A 20,367-nucleotide genomic window follows, 5' to 3' on the forward strand; every position below is an offset into this window, starting at 1 on the left:
AAAAAAGGGTGTGATGGTCAAGAGATGTTAATGGCACAATATAAAGATAGTCAAGACTGAAGAATTTGAAAGAGAAATGATTTGTGAATTAATGGCTGATGGGCTTAATTTGAATCGGAGTCTCAAAATTTACTTTGTGTTCCTTTCACTGGTGAAGGTGCTGATTTTTTCCTGTTTAAAATTTAAAAAAATAAACATTGTATTAAACACACATTTATTAGAACATACATGCATCTTGCCTGTTTTGTAATTCCAAAATGCCTAAAAGAGTAAAAAAAAAAAAAAAATATTCACCTCTATTAATACGTTATTTGAGAGATTGAAATGCACATTGCACTGATGTTTCTTTCTTCTCTGAAGATCGCTATTGAGCTTGTTCAGCGCTTTTGAAGCTAAAGTTTTCAGCATTCTGTCTTCAACATCACTTCTTTGGCCTGGATGTTTGTATTCTTCAGCTCTGGCCTTCAGTTTTTCTGTGCAGAGTCCGTATTTGAATCTATGCATCACAATGGGGAAAAAAAGCCAGAGGTGAACTTTTTTTTTTTTTTTTTTGCAGAGGTTATTAAACCCAAAGCCTTTCTGACTTTGATTTGGCTTTATTTTTAGCACTTTATGCAGTTATATTTGCAGAATGTTACACGAAAGTTTTACAACAGTACTTCCAAACTCCAATTTTCTTATCAGTTACAAATTGCGTGTGAGGGCAGGTAGGTCGAACAGGAGAAAGACACTTATTTTTAAATAATGAATAAACGCTTTAAGAGCGCACAGCCAAACTGGTGCAAAAAACTGCTGCTGCCATGTCCCAAAAAAAAAAAAGGGTTGCCAATTTTGTCAATTTTCTCAAGCTGTTTCCAGAGGACAGCTGCAGCGTTAAATAGACATTTATCAGGAATCTGGAAAAAAAAAAAAAAAAAAAAAAGAGAAAAGAAATCAAAAACGCAGAAGCTAGGATGTCAGATCAAGGTTGGTAACTTGCAGAAAAGTGGAGGCAATTTAGCAAAGTTGTTTTTGTCAATGAAAGAGCTATCCCTGTTAACCAGCTCCTCGTGAACAGAAGACACTGGGCTCATTTTCAGTGTTGTTGTGTGAGTCAGCTCCTCTGTTCTTGTGGATGACTTTTTCTTTTTCGTGGCTGAATCATCCCTCTATACAAATGACTGATGGATTATTTATACAGTAATTGAATGAAGATGGTGGTGTCGAAACAAGAATGAACGCTGGAAACGACTTCATTGGGAGTTCTCGTCTTCGCTGCTGTGTCGCTTCACTTAAATCTGCATGTGAATCTACTTTTGCCGTGATTAAAACAATAAAAACCTCCAGGAGCTATTTTATTTTTTCTATAATGAGACCAGGAAAATGTGCATAAATTATGTAAAAGTCTGAAAGTTTGAAATAGTTTGCGGAAACAATCGCCTTTGGCAGGGAAAAACCGCTTGAATAAACATGGTGAATGAGGCGGGTAAAAGGTGAAAACTGGGAGTACAAGGAGAATTAGAAATAGAAAATGCAGTATATAAGTAAAAGATGGCTGGATAGATGGATAAGGGAGGGTGGGAGTGATGGAGAGAAGCTCGGAAAGAAAAAGAGAAGTGTGAGTTTGGCTCAGTGAGAGCAGCTGTATAGAGGACACTGTGGGTGGAAGTGGTAGAGTCGTGGGTGAGCTCAGAGTTTAACTGCCAACCCTCCCTGGTCTCTCAAACTGCCCGTCACACGCTTTTGCACACACACACGCGCGCGCGCACACGCGCAGTTAACTTACATGCTCCTCTTGCACGTGCACACACAACTTTCTGCGTGCAGAGTTCCAAGTTGACAACCTGGGAAAACTTTCTGTCGTTTAATGCGTGTCAGACACGAGAGGAATCTACCCCCCGTAATGAGACGTGTGCTTTCCGTCAACCTCGGTGTTCATATTGTTGGAGACAAGTGCGTTGCGATAACAGTTAAGCCCTGTGCCGGTGCACCCAAATGGAGGGGCCAAACGCAGTTGTGTACATGAACCGTTTGACATTTTGGACACCATGCCTCAAATGGAGGAATATGAGGCGTGGGTGAGGCGGGGGTTGTGTGTAGTCAATTGCAGGTTTCCTCTGCTTGCAGAAACTTCTGCTGTGATAAATAATGAGAGCAGCAGCAGATGCAGAAATAGTAGTACCCCCCCACCCCCTGCCTCCACCTCCTTCCTTCCCTTGTCCCTGTGGTCCGCTCCTACTGAGCTCCAGTCCAGCCGTGACTTTTCCAAGTGATCCCCTCCCTTCTGCCTCCTCAGTTATGGTTAGCATGCCGGCTAAATCTGTAGCCGTGCGTCTGTAATTAGGCTTCGTCTGTGCTGGACTGAGTGCTACACACTGGCAGCTGGCAAGCCAGAGGAGTGTAAACACACACACACACACACACACGCACGCACGCACACGTGTGCACGGTGAGAAGCACGAGCGATTGCACGCGCTTTATCTCATGTAAAATAAGCGCACAGAGGGTAAGCTAGGACAACACTTTCATACAGTCCCTGGCCTTCACCGAAATGTTTCCTCATGAATTCTGCAGTGCATCAATCGTCTCCTCTTCTGACATTTTTTTCAGCCTTTTTCATTTGTCCTCTTCCCCTCAACCTCTCTCAGCTGCTTGCTGCAGATAGCCTCTCCCCTTTACTAAACCCATCTCGTCCCAGTAGCATCGAGTATAGAGTGGGCAGGTTGACCTGACAACGATAAAAACCAAAGTAGGCACGAGAGCTTTTTACCACCTATAAAGGTTTTGGGGGGAAAAAAAAAAAAAAAAAAAAAACAGAAAAAAGAAAAGAAACAAGGGATGTTGCTTCAGCAGCGAGGGGGCTCCAGCTGCAGGCAAAATCCACATGAAAAAGCAGAGGGGCAGACACCTGCGGGTGTGCAAAAAATGTCGAGTAAGTAAAATAATGCAACATGTCGGTGACAGCTGCACTGCCCTGCAAAAGTATCCACATCCCTTGAACTTTGTCATTTTTTTTATATTAATCTTTAAGGGAATTTATATGAAAAATTAACACATAAGGCGAATATGTGTCGCTGAGGTCAATGTCTGGGTCAAATTAATTACTCAAACAACTTCTTACTGTCCTAAAGGCCTACGCAGAAGCACACAGCAATATATTTAGATAAACACGGCTCGAGTAAAATGAGCTTGACAAAAACAAGGATTAAAAAAGTAAACCTATGAACAATTAATTATGAGTAATGTCCTGTACTTTTTTTCTGAAGTTCAAATTAAGAGCAGCAACAAAAGAAGTTAGATCATCTTTGTTTTTATTTTTTTTTATTTTTGAGCTGGGCCTTTAGCATCTCAGATGTTTAACTTGGTGTTCTGCTTGCAGCACAAAGGAAAGTAAATGGCAAAGGATTTTCAAATGTTGTTACAAATGCAAACCTGAAAAGTGTGGCGTGCTTTTAAATTTTGTCAACGTTTTGAAGAACGTTGACTATTTACAGAAACACAGCATAAGGCTTTTTTTGCGGGAGTGTATTTATCATTTTTGACTATTCTATTTTGCAAAACAGCTAAAAAAAAAAAAAAAAAGAGGATGGGCACTGTTTACAGACTCATAAATAAATTGGAATATTACTGAAAAGCCCTTTTATTTCCAAAAGAATCACATATAGATTATTTACACACAGGTGTTTGATGGTCTTGGTCTCTGACTATTATAATGATTTTATACTTACAGGTGCTGAAAACATAGCATTTAAAATTAAAGTATGATATCAGACTAATAAAGCATGCTTAATACCTAAAAATTTATGTTTAATACCTTCTTAAAGGCTGTCATTTTCAAAAGGTACATTTAATCAGACAAAAGAGCCTATTCTGAATGCATAAATTAATCTACTGAATAACCAGCAAGTTTCAAGTCTTGCCACAGATTCCCAATTATATTTGGGTCTGGGCTTTGATTGGTCCATTCTGCTTTTACTTTGTTGGAGGGTGGACTGCTGTTGAAGTCTCTTTTGCAGGCCTTGTTCCGTCCTCTCATCTACTCTGACCAGCTTTCCCTGCTGAAAACAAATCCCCTCCAGATAATGTAGTGATCCAGACCATGTTTTATAGCAAGCAGGGTGTTTTTTTTTAGGGTGATCTTTAGTGTTGGTTTTTCTGTACAAAATGTATTTTGCATGCAGGCCAGATTCTGTTTAATAATTCTATTTCCCCTCCAATCTGAACACATTCTCCTACATGTTTGCTGCACCTCTCACTTGACTTGTCGCAAACAATCAACATTAGGTCAGATTTATGGAGTGCACCGTTGTTAATAACAATTGTAGCAACATAATCCCCCACCTGCATCTCCAGCTCCAGCTGCTGTAGAGTTACTATGAGCCTCTTGCTCAGCCTGTCAGTTTAGGTGGCCAGGTAGGTTCATAGATACGCCATACTTTGTCTACCTTAAAACAGCGGACTGAGAAATACTCCATATGCTTAAAAACTTGGGATACTGTTTTGTAACAATTTGAACATGTTCTATTGTTTTTACTTCACAATTATGTGCCAATTTGTGCTGGTTTCTTATAAAACCTCTAATAAAATACAATAACGTGCAATACTGTACAGCGAGATAAACGTCAGACTAAAGCCCTCAGCTTAATGACAGCCCTTAGGCCTCGGAAAGCCAAGTGTCTTCCACAGTCACGTCTAAAAAGTTTAAATGAAATGTTTCCTGTCCTTTCACTGATGCACGTTTTTCTCCTTTTCATTGACACCCGTCACTTGCGTTTTTTGTGGTTTTTAACTGCATGCTCGTTTCTGACAAGAGCCTCCAATTCCCTGACGAGATGAAAGGCGTCCAGGCCACTCATTTGTGTCAGCGTGTGGTTTCGTCCGCTGCGCCAGGACACTCTCGAGCTCCGCCGGTCCCTGTAGTCACATCCCCAACCAGCCCACATGTCTTATTTTGGCTGCTCTGAACTGCAAAACCCACAATCCTCTGCTGACCAGAGCCCTCTCCTCTCTGCTGGCCATAATGATAATGTGGATATTGATAGACCAGGGGGATTATTATCATTCACTGAATATAAGTTTTTATTGTCGTGCATTTGACTGGCTCTGTCTGGAAAACAGTAAACAAGTTAGTACGAAGGAGCTGAAGTTGTTTCCTCCGTAAACTGAGGTTTCCTCTCAGAGTATTTTAGGTGAAGGGCAAAAAAATAAATGGGTTTATTGATATGACTAAAATACACGCTCTAAAAACATTCAAAGCAAATAAAAAGAAAACATCATAAGGCGCTCTATGAAAATGTAAAAAGCTGAATATGTGGGCAGAAGGAGGAAAAATGGAGAGTGGCCACGGAGAAAGTGAGCACTTTTCCTTTCAGCGATATGTTCATTTCTCAGTATTTTATCTGAACTGATCAGCGGCTCGGAGCATCAACAGTCAATACTGTGCTCATTTGTTGTCAGAGAAGAAAGAAACAGAGAAAGAAAAATACTACGCTTCTTGTAAAGCAAATGAATATATATATTTTTTTTTATAAAGGCACTTTTGGCTTTATTTCAGGAGCGGTGGCTAATTAGACAGCTGTGAGCTGGAATCTGACCTCTGGTGAACCAGATACATAATATAAAAGTCTTTAGTTGGTTTTTCTTCCATTAGGCTTTAATGTAGGAACATCACTGTGTTGCAGAGTTCCAAAAACCTTTATCCCATTACAGATAATGTATATAGAAATATATATACTGCCTGTATGAACAGCAAGACAATATATTTTCTGACATTTATTAATTTTCTGAGAGGCATTGGAGCTGTAAGATGAGATGTATAAGCGGCCCACAGTAAGAAAACAAAACAAAAAACAAAGGTATAAAATTGTCAAATGGAAAATAACGCTCAGTAATAACCCAAAAAGTAAATCCAAAGAGCAAATTTTAAATGATGGAAACAACCTGACTGCCATTCTGGGTGGCAACAACTGCAATCAAGCATTTGCAATTGACAGCAATCAATTGATCACTGATGTAATATAAAATGAATTAATGTGTGTATGTGTGTGTGTGTGTGTGGGAGGGGTGGGGGGGGGTTAAAATCATCATGCTTGCATTGCGGGGTTATTTACATGGAAGTTGGTAATTATTTGAATGGAAAAAGTAGGTAGGATGTGATGTGCCACCGGTGATCTTCCTGTGTGAAAAACACACTGAGAATGGAACATGTGAAGAGATTCTGGTCAAAGGTACTGCGAAAAACAAAGTGGTGTAAAAGTTCAAAACGTTATGCTGATTTTCTTATGTATAGATGTATATCTATACATAGATATATATTTCTATATAAATATTAAGGGATATGGGGAGGTATGGCCAATAAATCAAGAAACTGCATTTCCTCCGTGACTTCTTTACCAATTTAAAACTTTTCTTTTTGAAACAAACAGCTGGTAATTAGCACATTAAGCAAGATATCCATAGTCTGAAGACTTATCACTGCTTATTAATGATTAGTCCCAGTTATTTACTCTAGTTAGTTTTCTTTTTTCCCCCCGTTTCGGCTAAAGCCCAGGGGATCTCTCTGAATCTTTACTTGCTAAAAGCTCCATATGTTGACAGGCAGTCACACACTGACATACAGTGTATTTGGTGCTGAACAGGTACTCTGCTGGTTTCCATAGCGTTTCTTCTTTAACAGATGGACTCCTATGAACCAAAGGTTTCATACACCTCACTTCATCTATGTATCAGTTTGCGGGAAGAGAACCGAAACTTCTTGCTCAGTCTCTCGTTCTCATGCATCTCCGTCACATCTCCACCAGGGGTAGAGTCTCTGCTGTGACCCGCAGATGGATAGTGTTGCTGTTTAAGGGCCCTGCTGAGAAAACCACAACAGACTGAAGGGAGGTATCAAGACCTGCTGATAACAGACACCCTAACCTTTAAAGACGTCTGTCTCTCTCTCTCTCTCTTCCTCTCTCTCTCTTTCTTTCTGCGGAGGGGAATAAATCCTACACCACATCCTGTCAAACCCCACATCATCACGGCCTCGACGCGACTTCTGCAAAAATCAGCATGAAAGCTGCACCACGAAACATGTGGGCCAGCAAAACGATTGAAACCAAAAGAAAACTTTTGCTTTCTGGTCTCATTTGTTATTAGCAGAAGACAAAGAGTTAACGCTTTTTAGTGGCGCAGTCACAACGCCTGTCCCTCAGCGACTGTGTTGTTGCCTAACCAGAGCTCTCCCACCTCCTCTCTCAGTGGGTCAGCTGTGCCCAGGGTGTGTGGGATGGCGTTGTATGTTGAGGGAGAGGGAATCTGTGTGAAAACTGTGTAGGAGAGGCTTAGAAAAACATTACGGCCTGGCAGATGAGGTGTGGGGGGGAGCGGGACGAGGAGGAGATCAGAGGGGCGGGCAGTGGAAGGGAGCATGTTGGGTTGGGGGTGGTGTGGTGCATAGGTATGACAGAAGGGGGAGGTGGGAGTTTTTTTGTTTGCATGTGTGTGTGTGTGTGTAAGGGGTGGAGGTGGCTGCTGAGGTAATATCTCTGGGAGAGTGGTTAGATCATGTTCCTCTCCCCGTCTTCTCATGCTGTGGGTGGGGCCTTGTGGCGGGGCTGGCTGGAAAGGAGGGAGGAAACGGAGAGGCAGAGAATGAACAAAATAAAAGAAAGAGGGAGAAGTGGGAAGGGACATGGTGAGAGATGGCAGAGCCGACGGTTCTCACTGACGCAGCACCGTCGGTACACTACTCATGTGGCAAGGCTGGTTGTACATGAATCTTTATCTCTTTTTGTTTTTGTGTGATCATAGATTTTTCTCGTGAGAGATATTTTTTCATTTAAACATTTAGATTCACAAAAAAAGAGAAATCCGTCATCAAAATCATTTTGAACATACAAAGAATTACTCCAAAGTCTTCAAAACCAATAATCCAAGCTGGAAATATGATAAGAATTACAATTGTAAGATGATTATTTAAACTACATAAGAGTTTCTCATTGCTATTTACATGGTTTGACACTTCAGTCATAACATTATGACCATCTGTTTACCAGTGAGTAGCCTGCTTCCCTTTTCCAGGAATCCAGATTTTATCGTTTCTTTCTTCACAGTATTATGATCAGGTAATACACCGAGTCTTATTCACTTTTTTCTTTGCATTAATTAACAGTTTTTACCTGACAGATACCTCTGCATTTACTTTAAAGTGACGATTAAAATGATGTGTGAAATTAGTGAGAATTGGCAGGGCGGTGTCATAGAAGAAAACAGATTTTGTTTAAAACAAGTAGTAATCTGGATCTAGAAAGTTTTAAACAAATTAAACAATTTGATCACACTTTTTATCTGATTATATTTACTGGTGTCTAGGATTTTCAGTTTTCCACCTCCTGGTCTCTTTATATTGATGAGCAGGTCTTGTTGATGTAATATTTGTCAAACTATGCACATGAGCAGGCAACAATATCAATAAAACGTTGTTTGTATAATTGTAATAGTAAGGGATGCTCTTGTCCAATCCCAAATTTTTTGTCTTTCACTTGATTCATACAATCCCAGGTGAAAAAAAGTATACTCTAGTATATTTCAAACATACTTACATTTGTGAAAGTACACTTTAAGTATACTAAGTATTAAGTGTACTACCTATAACTATATCTGAAGTATACTAAAAGTATACTTGTACCAAAATACACTATTAATATATTAAATAAAAGTATACTTTAAGTGAACAAAATATATATTTGCCCAAGTCTAAATATACACTTTCTCAAGTATATTTAAAATATATTTTGTGTATCTTTTAAAATATATGCTCAAAATAGAATTTTTTAACATTCACTTAACACTACTTTAGATTATTATTTTCAGTATGTCTTAAATTTCATCTCAGTGTAAATTTTAGGCTAATAAAGTATGCCTTAATTTTCTTTATTTAACCAGGTGAACCCAGTTGAGATCGAAGAGGGACCTGGGCAGAAGTCTGCAACACGCAGCAACCTGATTATAAAATAAAACTAATTAATACTTATGCAGAAGTATGTCTTTTAGTGCGTTTAAAGTAATATGTAGGCATACTTTTTAAGTACCTAAAAAGTATGAATTTTTAAGTGCCTTAATAATCTTTTAATATTTATTAAAATTGCATACAATAAAAAATTATAATCATGATGTAATGTTTAAAAAAGTACCCAATCCATTTTTAGATGTGTGATGTAAAACCTTATAATCAAAGGCATTAGCTCCAGTTCATACTCCAGACCAGATGGTGGCGGTATTGCACACTTTCATTTAAAAAACGCCACAAAGAGAAGAAAAACTTGAAAGCAGGGAAGATAACAGACGCTGTTCAAATTCGCCATTTTTACTCGCATAATATTGCCTTAAAAGTAGAGAGGGCCTTGACAATAGTTACTAATTTTGGTAAATTCAAGCTGGTGACGTCCTAATCCGAGTTGGACGGAAACACAACGGGACAACAACCGATGGAAATGAAATGTGTGTCACAAAAGGAGCCCGGGGGAACGAAGGCTGCTAACGTGTTGCTAGCTGGTGGTAAGTTTGCTTATTAATTATCTTCATTTAATTATAAACAGTGCAGTAAAGATATATAACTTACGTTGGTTTCTTAAATAATTATTTTATCAATTTTATTGTGACTTGTATGATTATTACTATAACAGTCATTCATGTTATAACTGCATGGAGGCTGTTTGTTGCGACTTTAATTCATAAACTAACCTGGTTTTAATTAAGCTCCATAAGAATGTTCTGTCATTGATCCTCACTTTCTTTTTGTATTGTCACACTTAAATTTTCATGTTCATTGTGTTCACTTTAGATGTGTAAACTGATAATTTATGTAAAGTTCATAAAGTTGTGAGTAAAATTGGACAATTTTAAAATGTTGGTAATAAAACAAAAATATTTGAATTACCTTGAACATCTTGTGTAATTAATATTTCNATGTAATTNTAGCATAAAACAATGTAAGTACTGTAGTGTAGTTATGCATGTAATGTACAAAGTAGGAATCAAGACTTATGAGTAATTAAAATTGTACTTTATTAGCAATAGCAGTAAATCAAAACTAAAAATTAAGTGTAATTTAAATACATTACTAATATATTAGCAGTATATTTAAAGTATATTAAAAGTATATTTTTAATATAATTCTATGACAGAATTAGTACACTCAAAATATATAAATAGTACATAAAAAGTATACTTAAAGTACACTAAGTACAACTTGAAGTTGTTCCAAAAAAGTATAGTGAAGTATACTAAGTATACTAAAAGTTGTAATTTTATACAACTTAAGTGCTACTAAAGTACAAAATTGGTTGTTCCTAAATAGTACAGTTTAAGTACATCAATCAAAGTATACTAAAGCATACTTTTTTTTTTTTGCTTGGGATGATTAAAATGACTTACCAATATCTGTACTTAGTGTGACTTTATGTCATCCTCACCTCTCGTGAGCAGTGCAGTCACTTTTTGCACAACCACCTTCGTAAAATTGTGGCCTACTTTCATGTCCAAGATTTTCGGATCTGCACACTATGTGTCGATGCAATGAATCTGGGTTTTCCCAAACAATCTAAGCATTTTTTTTTTTTTTTTGGCCATTTACAGTGAGATTGAGAGTGAACAACACAGGCTTGGGTGTCGCAGCTTCCCGTCTTTCTGTGTTTCGTCACATGCACTGTGCACTCTGCTCAGACAGCTGTCAGGGTGAAGAAGAGCTGAGCAGAGAGCAGCTCAAAAACAAGTTACTGAACATTTTCTGCAAGTTTTTTTTCATCTGCACACAAACAACTAGAAAAAACAACAACACTGAAATATGTTGTGAGTCAATATATTATTGAGTCATATTAAACCTTATACATGCTAACATTCTCTTCGGCAAATTGAAGAGTGTAGCAAGGTGTGGGTTTATTGATGGCTGTAGCTGTTTGGGACTTCAGATATAAGATTGTTTCTGTTCTACAGAAACTTGTCTCTAAAAAAAAATAACCTCTCTGTGTCCAAAACAAGATGAGTGAACAAGATGAGAGAGATTTTCACACGTCTACACTCTAAAACTCAGTCGCTCCAAAGCATCCGAGTGACTGAGTTTTTGGGTGTAGATGTGTGAACTTTAGTACATTAGACCATCCTGGAAAAGATATTTAATTAAAGTAGTTGAGTTTAGAAGGTGAAGTTCACGTACAGATTCAGTAAAACACAGGAGCAATACATTTCAAGTTTATATTTCTTCAAAATTTGATTATTAACTTCATGGTTATGAAATACCAACATTTTAATTTTGCATAAGAACATGTTTTTTTTGTTTTTTTTTGCTGAGTGAGCGATGTTATCTAACGGTGTTGCTTCACCGTGTTTTATCAAGGTAAAGTCAGCAGAACCGCCTTCCAGGAAGTTTACAGCACCTACTGCTTCCTTCTGCTGACAAGTTTTATGGAGATGCTTATTTTGTTGTACTTGTCACATGCTAACAATGCAGCAGTACCAATATCTACTAAATCGACCGTGGTATAACTAGGGATGATTTTTTTTTTAATTCATCTTAATTTATGGGCGGAAGGGGGGAGAAATGGGATTTCCTTTAACATAAGTCAAAATAATCTAAGTTAGCCAAAATCTTTAGCATATAAGCTAAATATTTGTTGCCTTTTTGACCTGCACTACTGATGTAAAACAACTTTTCAATTAAATCCTGACTTATTGAGTTACTCCTATATTTTAACAAAGTATTGGCTTTTAGAGATATCCTTTATTGTCCCTCTGTGTGGAAATAAGAGTAACAGGGAAGATGAAAGCATGCAGATTTACACAAAGGAAAAACTAGCTAAATAAATAAAATAAGAGACTTTCATGTAAGGGCAAAAATCACAACATAAACGTACTGCATCATTACTGGGACTCAAATAACTGTAATGTCATTTACATTAACCTTTAAACCCGAATAGAAAAACCGTCCTGCATTCCCCATTTCGTGGTCTGATCTCTCCCCGTTAGCACTCTTTTACGCAAACTATCCCACAACGTTGTAGTTCTGTGCGACCCATCACAATGACACACAAAGAGAGCAATTACTAACAGCCCAAAGGGAGTGGTGAATGTGCAGTAGGGGGTGTTTTTTGGACTCAAACCAATGCATAAAACCTGATACAGTGTGAAAACAATGGGTCCATGGCGACAGCCTTCATGTGGATTCCTCCTGACACCACCGCTGTGAACTCTCTGGTAGGTAGTCAATGCTTACTTCAAGCAGCGTGCACCTTCAGCTGAGTGCCACATTGTGACCGAGGGCTGATTCACACACGTTTGCATATGCAGTTGTATTTTTTCCCGTCATGTAGCACAAATACTCTGGTGAAGAGACTTTGTTGTAATTCTCCACAGTGCCTAACGTTTTAGAGTAAAGTTAGACTGTGAGTGTCGTGTAAACAGTTAAGCTCGTAAGCCGTAGCACGTTTACCCTTTCTTAGTTTTCAGCCCTTTTTAGCTCCCTCCCTATTCCTGGTATGGTGAAGCACGTTAAACTGGTTTTATGGTGGCTACGGTGGCACATCTGTGAAATTTCTCTTGTCCTAAATGATGGATAGCATGTTGGCTTCTAAACCAGCAGATCCCACCTTGTCACGAACAGCCTCACCTCTGGGCGTATCAGTTTATTGTATCTTTATTGGAGCACTTAAACTAAAATACGGCAGGGTTGTAATTAAGACAACCTGAGGCAAATGCTGTAAAACAGAGGTTACCAGGGCTGATGAGGATAGCTAGGGTCACATGTTTGAGTGAGATTATCTACACGTTTCTTTCACACAATTTAAGATTATTGCATTGAATGTTTTCCTTCTTCAATTATATGATTTTTCATGAGCAGTTTGTTCTTTAATAAAAATGTGTTGGTTAGATCTTTATATCATTCACATCAAGTTTGACAAGAGGAAAAAATAACATGCTTCCAAACATTGGTCCAAAATCAGACAAAATAAGTGTGACACCAACTATCAAATATTATAACTCGTTTTAAAAAGATACGTTTGAATTAATGTAAATGCTTGACTTAAAATATGCCAAATTCAGCAGAGCTGTAAGCAAAAAAAAAAAAAAGTTGTTCAAATCTCTGCATAAACATATTTTGTTCCTTTCTTATCAGTTTAAAACTACCAGATGTATAAAGGCTGTCATTACTGTCACTGTACACTTATAATTAGGTGAGGGAATTGTGTTTCACTCAAAAGAACCTTACTGAAGGTGTGCATAACACAGTTTTGGCTACAAACAGTGTGAAAGTTTAAAAAAAAAAAAAAAAAAAAAGAAAAGCTTCAAAGCCACACCCCGAGGAGGATTCAGGCATCATCTGAATCATCCTGAGACGTCTTAGTGGATGTTTACGCCGTCACCGCAGGGACAGAGGTAACGTCGGACAGGTTGCCAGTCCATCATTGCATCACATGAAAACAAAAAAAAAGGTTGTACAGTCATACATGTATTCTCACTTACGGATAGTTTAGAGCGATCAATTAAGTGTAGCATAACACAAAGGCCCTGGTATGGATTTGAACCTGGAACCTTCTTGCTGCAAAGCAGCAAAGCTACAAACTACACGGCCCACAATCGAGTCATGTTTTATGTCCGTTTGTGTGTCTATTGTGAAATTGTGGTCATTTGAATCGAGGTTATTGCACTGAGCAAGTACTGCACCTATAAATTGTTCTTGAACAGAGCTGTTTTCTCAGCATAACTAAATACAATGCTGAACACAGAGCTGCTGTCACACTCATCTGCAGCTCATAATGTACAAAGGAGCACAGTTTTGCACAATAAATGTTCAGATGCTATTTTTTGAAACCGCCTGAAACAACTACTCAATAGACTCAACAGATCACATTTGAATACATTTACAAATTTGAGCAAAACTCACAGTGACTAAGCATCTTCCTATTCCGTTGCCTTAATAAAGCCACTGACTTAGCATCGAAATGACTCATTTTGGATGGTCTAAAACAGGAATTTAAACTTTACTGCAGCACCACCAGATATTTGAGCTTGTTTGTCTTCATTCCTCCGTCTTGTTTAAAACATAACCACTGACAGCTCAGCTTAACATTCAGCTGTTTTATGTTGGTAGCACTGAGCTCCTGTAGCCTCTGGGCATACCTGAGGAGCAGACTACTGAGGTCTGGGGTCTAACTCCACTTCCTCAGCTTCTCTTAGTTCTACACTTCAAAATGAAGTGATGCTGATTCTAAGAGTGAGTGCCATCCAAGGAAGCGCTTTTAAAATAAATAAATGAATCATGAAAAAAGTTTATTTTAATATTAAGATTTTTATCTTCGCTTAAAAATAAACTTTAGAAAGCACATTAGGTTGACAAAACCGTTCAAATGCAAAATACAGGTGCTCACTTGCTTCCTGTGTTAATCTTTAACATGTGACTTTTTGACTCCCACACAAAGTTTAACACATGTGAAATCAGAAAGTGATTTTTTTAATATATAAAATATTTCCCTATTTCTTTAGCATCGTGATTCTACAGAATTTTCAACAGAAGCACAACCAAGATGTGTGCTTGCCCTTCTAACTAACTTTACGTTACAGCTCAGGTACTCTGTAAATCCGTTTTTGCTTTTTTGCTTCAACTCCCAAACCTCGAGCTCCGAGTTTTTCAAAGCCTACAGCTCATACTGATACAGCTGTGGTCTGCCATAGTGCTAATGCTCACTTAGGGGACTCTGAGGGGAAAGGATTCTTAACTTCAAAGAACCCTCAGTCGCAGACGTCTTCCTATTCTCCCTCATTTTATCTCTGGCCCGGACACTCATCAACCACAAGTACTCCTGGATCCTTCCCAACATTTTGTTTACTCCAAGCAAATTCAGAAAATGTTCAACAAATGAAACAGGCTCAGAGATGTATATAGCATTAAACTTCAAAATCTGCGCATAACTCAATATACCAATAATAAAGTGACAGGCAAGCACATTGAATACCTGGTGAAATATTTAGTGCATAAAGCGCAATTGGAGGAGTTAAAAAAATAATAATCTGAAACCAGGATGTGAACACTGGCAACAGAAGGCAATGGTTAAGTCAGAGGATCCTAAAAACAGCCAATGCCAGTACATAAAGTGAGAAGGGTCATTTTTAGAATAGGAACCAGGTGAGTAATTACACATTACGAAACAGGAGGCAAATAAAAATAAAAATAAATGAGATAATGTAAGATCAAAGGAAGTATAAATATGAGTAAGTTGAAAATATGTAACCTACAGTACCACAACAATCCAGTTAAAAAAAACAAAAAATCTGCACAAAATCCTCAATATATCCTTTATTCAGGTCTTCCAACAAAAATATACTGAACTGGGTCTCAATCAAGGATTTGAAATGATTTCTATCAGAGTCCCAGGCAGAGTTCTGTCACCTTTTGTTGCATTATCAAATGTAAAGTGTACCACACCACCAGCCATTTGTGCACTCACACAACTTGAGTAACTGTATTTTAGGCACATAATCTTATGTGTTTTCATTCAGGAAAAGTGTTTTTGTGACTGTGTTAAGCACCTTGCTTTTCTCTTTTCTCAAACATCTTTCGACCTAAATGAGATCTGTGCAGATGAGGAAGGAGCTGAAGCACAACTCACAACATTTTATGACATTCAGAGCAAAGCGCAAAGTTTATACAGCGACAGAAAACCTTTATGTTCTCAGACAAATTACTGATGAGTCATATCAAAATAGAGCATACTTCAGAAAACTGCTCCACATAAAACAGCATAAGTGTGACTAAGACCTGATTTCACTGAAGCCCATTTTGAGTCAGGTGTATCTTGAGACACAAATGGATGCCTCATCCTGGAACAAATGAGCAGCCACCATAAAGAAAGACATACAAAAACAGAAGATAACATGTCAGTCGATAATGTGGGGCACAGCCGTAGTTACAAAGTGTTCAAGCATTAACATGTCACTTAAATTAATAAAGTATCTTGGAATTGGTAGTTTGTGACATCCCGAGCACAAGATCTAATAAACATCGAACTGTGAAACAACTTTAAATACTTCACAGACACTAAAGCGGATTTTGTGATTATGCATTTCCTCTATAATTACAATAAATCAAAAGATTGTTAAAGTCAAATGGAGTGCTCAAACTTCGGCCAGGTTAGACTTATGACTATGCAGCAAAGTGAAGGCAATCGCTGAAAGTTGAGTACAGGACGATTCAATCACACATAATGTCTCTGAAGTCAATATTCCAACTCTGTAAGTTGGAAGATTTCCCACCAGCCTTGACCTTTAACTCCAATGTTGCTGTACATGTAAAACATGACACCTGCAGTATTAAACTGCTTCTTTGGACTTCTGATTCAACTCTTTATGCACATAATTCATAAAGGTGCCACTTCTATGAAGACGTTGAATGTACAAAATCCAGAGGAACACATTACCATTGGCTTGAATGAATGACAAATAGATAACCTTACCATAAATCCAACATGGCTGCCATGTTTGTGAAACTTTGCTAGCTAGCCGTAGCTACAAAGTCCTTATTTGTACTTCTAATAGTTTGTATCTCGACAAATCAGTCCGACACATAGCACAGTGCAACCTCCGAGGAGATGGTGAATGTGAAGATTTAATTAACGATAATTAGCCTGGTCACTGAGAATGACACTAAGCAACACAATTCAGCTGGGTGTGTCGTTATGACTACCTCTGACTAAAGAGGAAAAGTAATTGCCCTGCATGGCAGGAGCGCATATCGTTTCTGTTTGAAATACCCTGCCATGCTGTAGCTGACTCTACCACGAGAACAAGCTTAACACTTGACAGCAACCTCACATTTGAACCCAAACAGAAGAGGAAGAGGCGGCGGAGGTGTGGGAAGAGGAGGTGGAGGAGGAGAAAGAGGATGTAGATGCCTGGATCTCGGTTGTTAGGTCATTTATATATATGTACATTTAAACTTCTGGAAGCAAAGAGCTGCCGAAAAAAGGTTGACATCTCCTACACACGCCCACACACCTCTAACCCAAGTTAGCCTGGTGGGCCAAAATTTACTCTTCAGAAGATAAAATGGTGACTAAATATATGGCATTCATTGGGAAACAACACAACATGCACAGTTAGAAAATATTTTATACATTGTTATATTGTTAAGTGGCCTCTGTAGCTTCGATAAGGTGTCCTGCAACTATACTTTTACCGCTGAGTTGCCCAAGAAGAATTACTTCTGTTTTTAATGCATACTGAAAACAACTTTTTACTGTTTATTTTATATATATATATATATATATATATATATATATATATATATATAGATATATATATATCTATATATATATATATATATATATATATATATATATATATATATAAAAAGGAGTTTACAGCTGGATGAAATAACGGACAACTCACAGCTCAACAATGTTAAAAAACAGATTCCACCAGAGAAACCATGTAAGCAGAAGCAGGTCTATCTGACAGATTTGCTGGATAAGATGGTGACACCCACTCCGCAGGTGGCTGCATGAAAGCAACAGGAGCATGTGGGTGTAACTTTGACTTTTTTTTTTTTGTTTGTTTTTTTATGTGCTGTAAGCATTTCTCTTTGTTGTATTCAAAGGGAGAAGCTTTGCTCTCCGGACCCCAATCTCATGCTCTCAAATCACAGCAGCTCGGCAGAAGCAAGATCTGAACACTCGCGTGACAGATTACATCAGCTCGAGCGCGTTTTTAAAAAATGTTTCTGTTTCCTGCACAGGTGGTTAGGACCGTCAAGCTCCACTTTGGTTTTGTTCATCATTGCTGCTCTTTCTGAGATTGTGGTGTTTTGAAAGGGGAAAAGATTTGGGGACAGACATATTTATTCAGACGGATCCCCAGTATGTAGGTTTTGATTGTTGACCTCTTATGTGTAGCCGTAGAAAAACTTTGTCACCTGTAAAATAGAGAATTAAAAACACAAAAGGTTTTGGGGTCTGTTTAGATAAGGTAGTTCAAAGTCGTGAGTAGACATCAAGTAACAAGGTTTTGGAATGACGTCTCCACACACACAAGAAATATATTTTCAATTAAATATCTTCCCTTTTACTTGGTAATAGCATCTAAATTCTCAGCCATGCTGCCCTGCCCTTGATTTGCCACCTCTTTTTAAAGTTAATCAGAGGCGCCAGTAATTATCAGGGTGGTGACCTTGCCAATGGATTTATGCTAAATATTGTGAATCATCCCATCAGGTTTGGTTAGTGCAGCCTTGAGAAGAAGTTTAAAGGACTTCTTTTCTTTTTAAGTATCTTTTTGTCAGTTATCAGTTTTGGTGACTCTTTTTTTAAGTAGTCAAGTATATGTTTAGGAACCAACATTAGCCACATTAGGTGGCTGATGTTTAGTAAAAACATTAGCCAACAAATCTCAGACTAAAATCTTTAGCTAAGGTCAGTCGGTGTTGTTTCTCCTTTCTCCCCACAGATTTCTTGTTTTCTCTTTTCTATTCATGCTTATATACTTCAGATGATCAAACGTTTTCTGTATAAAACATAAATTAGAGTTCAAATGGTGTAGAATTTTCTTTTTGTTGAGGGGAAAAAAGCTATCAAAGCAAATGATGGCTAAACGAATAAAAATATTTGCTCTTCTACCAACATGGCGTTTTGAAGGCCACCTTTATTCTTCTGATTATACATTTGACTTCACATTCAGCTGCACGCTTTAATTGTGCTAACATTAGCATTTTTGCTCTGTTTTGATGCGACTCGTTGACAATTTAAATTGCAACAGTTTTCATTGGCTCTAGTTAATTGTGTGCAGGCAATACTTGAAGGAAACCTAGCACTTTACTATATACGTACAAGTTATTAGTTGATGCTTCAGCTGCTCTCTGCACAGCTCTCCCCAACACCTACAACATGCCACATGTAACCGATGGGCTCTGCAGAGTTTTTCAGTCAACACGATAGTGCACACAGCCTGTTATACAGTTTTTAACCTGCGTGACATGAAAATAGACAACACTTTTAAAACATTGACCATTCAAATTGTGGCCATTTTGTTCATCGAGGCTGGAGTTGAGAAGGAACAGGGACTCAAACGAAGATTATTTGAAAATGCCAAAACCGGGATGGGGTCTGGATATCCCAGGCACTAAATGGTACATAACATTTTTGTGAAAGTCAAACTACAAAGTGAAAAAGTCATGTGGTTTTGCTTGAACATAACCTACAAACCAAGGGGAGTCACATTGGCTGGTTTCAGACTTGTGCATCAAGTGTAAAAGTGCAGCATGTAACGACGCTATGTGCTATGAGTTGAATTCGATTGAAATAGACATGTAGCACCATAGCATCTAACTGAGAACTGTATCAAAACAGAAAACTGACCTTTAAAAAAATGTCTTAATGTGCCAGCTGGCAAACAAATACATCTTGAGCTTTGCAGATTGAAAAGCTTACGTCTGCTAATGCTAGCAAAACCTCTTTATCATATACCTTGTGTGTCTGCCCATGCAATATTAGGATAATTTGTCAAAGTCACAAAAGAAGACAAATAAAATATCCTTCCACAAGATACTACACAGGTATGAGTACAAACTGATCAAACCTCCATCTAAGAACAACTGTATTTTGCTGAAAAGCCAAACCCATCCAACATGGCAGAGGTGTAATCATCTAAAGTATTGTTGCAAGGTGTTGGGATGCATCACATTTTAAAAGTATACGAAAAATTGGATTATTGCAACTGTTTGGATACTGGTGAAAACCTATGTATTATCATTTCAAACAGCGACCTCCTCCCAGGATACCCCAAGCCATTCCCAGGAAATGTGTGATACAGTAAATCCCTCCAGCAAATTCTGTTTTCTAACCCGGGGCCTCATGTCAACAGGGTCTCAATCTAAAGCAACAAAGCAACAAAACGCACCAGTAATAAAAACGCCTTAGCAAGTTTTACTGGACGATAAACAAGCATAGCTGACATTTCTTTGCCGTTTTGAACGTACCATGCTTGGCACAGATGACAATTGTATTTTGACCTGAAAGTTGTGACATGACAGTAGGAATAACGAGGCAGGAATTGGCAAATAGTGATTGATAATAGCACATCACAAAGGATTAGTTCAGTTTCCGACAGTATAATTTTTTTCTTATTAGAAACCTTTAAATACTTGTAATAGTTGGAATAGTGACTACAAAGTGGAGGGGTTGCTTTGGTAAACTGACAAAGAAATATTTTGGCTAATTTGGTAAATTTTGGCTTGTTTAACAACTAATTATATAATATCTGTGATGCATAGACTTGCCAGCTGCTTGTGCGTTGATTAGTCATGAGCTTTTGAACAGTATTTTGTATTTCCTCTGTCACTCACTAAACACACGCTGAAAACAG

The sequence above is a fragment of the Poecilia latipinna genome, unplaced genomic scaffold, assembly GCF_001443285.1.
Source record: "Poecilia latipinna isolate Pla-1442-1.1 unplaced genomic scaffold, P_latipinna-1.0 Scaffold1084, whole genome shotgun sequence".
Lineage (NCBI taxonomy): Eukaryota > Metazoa > Chordata > Actinopteri > Cyprinodontiformes > Poeciliidae > Poecilia > Poecilia latipinna.